General features: G+C 36.4%; 1 long non-coding RNA gene across 1 annotated transcript in view; it reads left to right on the forward strand.

The window, feature by feature from the left end:
* The window catches only part of LOC149105709 (uncharacterized), a 7,277-nt gene extending 1,640 nt beyond the window's left edge, over positions 1-5,637 (forward strand). Inside the window, exon 2 of the long non-coding RNA XR_016210090.1 lies at positions 3,915-5,637. This is a non-coding gene — a long non-coding RNA (uncharacterized LOC149105709). The remainder of the gene's footprint in view (positions 1-3,914) is intronic.
* Positions 5,638-6,571: the final 934 nt, after the last annotated feature.

Genomic DNA, 6,571 nt, shown 5'->3' on the forward strand with positions numbered 1-6,571 from the left:
CATGTATACTTACAGCGTACAAAGCACTCACTTTCTTTCCTGCAGTGGTTTGGGGCACAACAAACATAAATGAATTAAGAGAGGTTGAGGAGTCGAGGAGGCAGAGTAAAGAAAACTTTTGGATGCCACAAAGCTCTTAGAATGAGCTTGATGGCTATTAATGCAATGTTCGACACTAACTTTCTTGCTAATTTGCCCTTTGGGCAACTAGTTCTCTTTTTGTTGGTTCCCCGTGTGTCTTTTTAGTTGCCTACCTAGTAGACTTTTGTTGCCCATTAGCACTCGCGAGAAAATTTCAACTTGCAGAAATGCTCAACTTTTTTATAAACTTGCCTTCTTGTTTTGGTGTTGCAACAGTGATTCATTGGGTGATTAATCAGTCATAGAGCACATCCCTCACAAGATTTTAAACATCCATGAACTGTGCCCACACATTTTGATGAGACTCCACTTTTCTAACAAATAGACCCAGTGAAGCACTTTTACTGGTCAAATATGATGAACCAACTGTCATGAATAAAAACATAATTCATGCCCAGAAGCACATCATTATCATTAATATTATTGTTATTATTTTTGTTGTCATCGTTGTTGTTTTTATTGCTATTTTTATTTATTATTATTGTTATTATTAATAACTGTCTTTTTAACTATATATTAAGGAATGGCAAAAAGATGGCTCAGCCTGTACCTGTAGTACCTATTTTGTATTTGTAATCATAGATTAATAAAACTGCTTCTCTTCCTCACCAGAGATCAGTCGGGGAGTAGCTTACAATCCTGACAACAGTGCCCCATTTCTTTTTGAGTCACAACAGTAAAACTTATAGCCAAAATATTGCCATACTGAACAATTTGTGTGGAAAGACTTTGACACAAAAGTTATTTCCAAATACTGTTGCAAAATGCAACTTTGAAAATTCAATGAGGTTATCAAGCATTTTATCGTATTTTAAGAACTAGGGATTAATGCTTTTTATGGTTCACACGATCACTAATTGACTAGCCACTTTTATTTAGCAAGCTTTGGGGCAAGCTTCTCACAAAATTTGGGTTCATGGCTTGTTTTGGAAATGAGAGTCAATTGTAGAAACTGAGTTTACATGTCTTTGACCTTTAAGTTAATACTTCTGAACTTCTGCTCAAATGATTTCCCCGAAACTTGGGCATGGTTTGTATTAAGTCAAAATAAGCTGGTTCCAGAAATTGAGTAAAAGTATGCCAGCAAAATTTTTTTTACTGGTAGTGTTGTTGTCCAAAAAATGGGGTCCAGTCAAACACCAGTAAGAATAAAAATATTATCCCCAGTAAATGGAATTAAGTAACATTATCACCGAGTGAAAGACAAAATATTTCCCAAAATTTGTTAGCCAACACTTCAATGCCCCAAAAATTATGTTGCAAACTTTGACATGGGGTAGTGTGCCCACAATAACTGCAGAACCACCTTAAGTAATGATGAAATGGAATCAATAGAATAACCATGATAAGAATGGTGTTATCCTTTTGATACAATGTTAATAACAAACAGTGGGGCTTGACTTTTCAAAATTACAGAAAAACTCAAATTGCATCTAGAGCCACCAGATCACAGTTTTCAAGCAACATACATTTAAATAGCAAGGAATTGCTAGCCAAATTAACTTCAACTAAAAATAACAGACACTTTTTAAAAATAAAGTGGTTTGCTATTAAACAGTTAAAAAACAGTTCCTTTATATTGCTATATGCAGAAACATAAAAAATGAAAAGGGTTTGTCAAACACAACTCGATACACCACCACCACCCACATAAATTATGATACTCTCCCATGTAGATGTGGAAGGAAAACACCTTGTTTTCACTCTAAGAGGAATTGGAGTTTGCAAGCCCTGACAGCAAGCCCTGACAGTTGTTCAGATTGGTTTCTTTGGAGTTAATGACAATAAATTGATTAACACCAAATTAATTGAGAGAGCACTCAACAACCAAACTGATGGCATTTTGTTGGGTTCTTCATTAGGCCGTTGTTGTTTTTTTTTTTATCATGACAGAACTCAAAAATGATATTGTTCGTAAAGTGCTTGACAGTGGCCTTATAAATGAGTAGTTTTATGGACGTTATTTTGAAGATATGCTGTTGATGGACAAACCAAATAAATCTGACATGTTTTACGGTCAACAAATTTGAAGATGGCTTGATCAATTTCCTGGACATTTCTCTGAAAAGAACATCCATTGCCATTTATAGGAATCACACAAACACTGGACAGAATGTCTTGTTTTCTAGTCAAGTACGTTGACTTAGCAAAATTACTTGGGTTAGGCCTTGTTGCACCAGGCTTCTCGTATATGTGAAATAGACTCTCTCATTCAGAAACAAAGAACAATGATTAAAACTTTCTGTTAGGGAATGGCTTTCCTAAATCTGTGGCTTCTAATCTTGTGAGGTGTTTCAGACACAGTAGCTCGGAACCTAGAACATCTTATCCCAATAACAACAAGACTATGAGTTTTAAGGATTTTAAATTCTAATGTGGGGTTTGGAACTGGCACTAGTTTTGCTAGGCTAATGATATAATTTTGAAAGCAGATGGGAGCTCCTCTGGGGGCCTGTCCAGGAATCCCCATCAATGTCCCAGACCAAAAATGGCATGTGCTTTTAATTATTACTTCATCTCATGCAGGAAGGAAGTGATGTCTGAACAGTTTTCATTGAAGTGCCTTGAAACCAGAACCAGAGTATTAACAATATTACAAACAACACAACAAAGAAAGTACAGGATGCAAAACAGAGCACAGTGATGCAAACCCAAATGCAAGATAATTTTGAAACCAAATTGAAAATTGCTATGCAGAGTGAGACGGGTAACTGCAATCACAACTGGTGATTTGCTATTTGCGTGAAAAATTAGCAGACATTAAGTTGAAGGAAGTGAGTTTATAGAGAAGTCCATTTGGTTTTCTTATTTAGGTATAGAAATACAGTATGTTGATAAGTAGTTTCTTAGAAATCGATTTTGAAATAAAAACTAGCGCTAAAAAGTCACGACGTTTCGACCTCTACGAGGTCATTTTCAAGTGAGTAAATTTTCTACATTAGCATATAGCCATAAATATGTTAAAAACAACTTATAATAGATAAAAATTTGGCGAACGCTAAAATGTGATAAAATATGTGAAAAAGTGTTAAAAATAAAATAATCTTAGCAAGAATTGCTCTAAACAAATAATTTGGCGCGAATTGAATCCCACTGTTTGTTTAGCATTGGTTTCAGTTCTTTGATAAAAAACATTTCAAAAATAAGGCAGCCAAGTTTGTTCTGAAACTTTCTTAAGATTCGAAAACTCTGTACGATGTCTTCTGGCGCCATATTGTGCTGCTCTCTGAGGTGGTTTCCGATTGCCAATCCTTTGTGTTCTTCAATTCGTTGGTGTAGGTGTCAGCACGTGTAACCGACATAGCCTGCATCACACAGGCCACACTGAAATGAATACACCACGCATAGTTGACTCACAAGAGGCTGCTTGTCTTCCCTGACCTTAATTTCATCCTTGATCTTTCTACTTGTGTAAACTGGGCTAATATCTGCGTTGATCTTCTGACTGAGGTCAGCCAGCTGTTTACGTACTACGTTTGCAGATTTCTGGTCCTTGTAGGGCAACACGATTCTGACTGGGGCTTCTCTTTTATCAGCCACTCGAGTATGTGAATCCTCGGACACTTTTGATTCAGTAAATCTGCGAATGATTGACTGCACAAGGTCGTCAGGATAGCACAGTCGGGAAAAGATCTCTTTAAGGCGTTCACATTCCTCGTGAAAAAACTTCCACTTTCAAAATACAGTATGAATATTTATAATTTGAATTATAATAATATTACTGTTGTACTTTAGATTATAATTCCAATGCTCTTTTTAAAAACTGATTTAAGTTTCATTAGGTAGTTTGGTGCTTTGGGCCCAAAACAGCAGCCTGAAAACGGTCCTTGTAAGTTGACAAGCCCTTGAATAGCCAGGAAGTTTCAAGAAATGGGCCCTGAAGAGGCAAAGGCCGACTTCAGACACAACTTAAAGCGAGTTTCAATTAGTCCAGCAAATTTATTTCACTTTCCGTAGGAGGAAGGTAAATTCCTAAAGATAAACATGAAACGAATTACTACAAATAACTAACTGAAGACGGCAGAAAACTAAGAGGAAAATACAAACAGACGATAAACTAAACGGCTCCCAAAATGCTGGCAACGGGGTTCAGGGAACCAAGAAGATACAAGTGTACCGGATGATAAACTAGCACTAAATTAACATGAAAGGATAACACAAATATATACGCAACGAAATTTACATACGACGCGAGAAAAAAAAGCATGCAGAGTGTGAAAAAATGCATTAACATACGGAACAAAAAAGGACACAAAGAAAACACGAAATAGCCGTAACAGGCCCCTTCACAGAAAGTTTCAGTTTTCCACAATATTGTTGTGTCTATTGATGAAGTAAATCCCTCTCCATATTTTTAATAACCTGGCCAAACCATACCTGGAGGCATTAGATGATATGATCGATGAGGAGGAGGGGGAGTTAGAAGAAGACAAAGAAGAAGAAGAAGAAGAAGGACAAGAGGATCAAGAAGAACAAGCGGAAGGGCAAGAAGAACAAGACAATGATGATGAACACGTCTACAGAAAGTTAATAGAGGATGAGTTTAGTGACAGTGATAAAATCAGTATTTATTTCGAGGATTTTTTAAATTTTCATCAGGATTTCTTTAACAGATGTATTAATAAGTAATAATTAAGTAAATAGAGGATGAGTCTGAAATTGTTTTGATTGTTCTACATTTACAACAGCTTATTCAAATTAGCCCAAGCTCAAAGGCTGAAGAAAATGTGTCATTACTTTTTTTTTTTACTAAATGAACCACAAATCACTGTGTTGCCTGTGACTAGTTTGTTGGATCTAGATTTAAGGGACAAAAGAGTGACAGAACTTTTCATCTTTGTAATAAGAACCCAGTCACAGTCGTGCCTGACTAACTGTGTCCACCTTCCTTGGTTTAAATAAGCTAATCAAAATGCATGAATGGTGAAAATATCAAGCATCATGTAACCTGTTGATCAGTCGACAACTCCACCTCTCACATTTCTTTTCATAATTTGAATTTGCCAGATTTGAATGGAAGCCATAGGAAAGTTGTTGAAAACATGTGAAAAAATGATGAAAAAAAATTAGTTTGGTGGCCTTTGTTAGAAGTGCACCACTCTAAATGCAATGATAAGTATTATATTAGTATGTCCAAAAGGCATTTATCTGTCAAAAATAGAATTTCTCAAACTAATTCTAACTTTGGTTATTTTGCCTTTGTAACAATACAAATCTCAAGATTATAGTGGTTTTACAACACAGGCTAAAAACAGGTCCTAAAATACAATTTTCGAAAATGTTTGGATAAAGCAACGGTTTGTATCATACGTGAGCACTGCAGATAATTCAAGCGAATTAATTCAAGGTCACAAGTCAGATTGTTTTGGTTCGCCCGTGTGTAGAAAGATCTACAAGATTCCAGTTGATAGTGATAATGGTAATTATACCTGCTCATGAAAACACCAGCTGTATAAATTCCAGTCTAGCCATAAATAAATAAAAAAAGATTTGTAATCTTCTCTGTCATAACTGAATTATGTTATTGAACTAGTATGAGGTCCGTGTTGGTAAAACATTGGTCGAGTTCTTCGCCTTCCAATGTTATGGCGAGATCCATAGACTTATTAAAAAAAAGAAATACCCGTATCAGTATCCGACGTAAGTTTCATTCCATGTTCAATGCTAAATTCCTGAGGGGTGTGCCTACAAACGAGGACTAACAACAGAGCTATAAATCAATGAACATAATAAATCCCTCTAAGATTCTCTAACCGAAACAAGTGATAGGTTGAGGTATCACTGAATTCCTAATTTTCAACCTTCTGCTTTCATTTCATCGTCTCTTCCGGTTAATAACACGCACCCGTTGTAGCTAGTTCCAGCCGATCCCAGGAATGCAAATCTCATTAGCAGTCAGTGCTCTGTCTGATAACCATAACGAGTACTTTTAAGGGTATCAAGTCTTATATCCGAGATTCGGTGATATTTCTTTCTAAAAACAAAAACTGAAATAGTGTTCAACATAACCCTGCTCAGCACGTTTGCGAAAACCTATTGGTTCCTTTCAGAGGTTTCTTTGAGAGCACTCGGCTAACCTCCAGGTACGATTTCCGTACAGCGCCATACATTAATTATGTATGCAACTATCTCAAACTATCACATTATACTCAAACAGCAATCGTGAAAAGAACGAGTCAGTCAAAAAAATTGCATGCATAATTAATGTAAGGGGTGGTGCGAAAATCTTGCGAACCTCCCTGTCAAAATAAGAGAGCCCCTCTGCCAGTTTTGTCCACATAGTATAACTTCCACTGACAGAATCGCTATGATTACGATGACGACCACAAAGCGCTTTCTGGTGTATTGAATAGGCCACAAAGCGCTTTGTGGTGTTTTGAATAGGCCACAAAGCGCTTTGCGGTGTTTTGAATAGGCCACAAAGCGCTTT

The sequence above is a fragment of the Orbicella faveolata genome, unplaced genomic scaffold (genome assembly GCF_042242905.1).
Source record: "Orbicella faveolata isolate gen_17 unplaced genomic scaffold, um_ofav_v1 contig_34, whole genome shotgun sequence".
Taxonomy (NCBI): Eukaryota; Metazoa; Cnidaria; class Anthozoa; order Scleractinia; family Merulinidae; genus Orbicella; species Orbicella faveolata.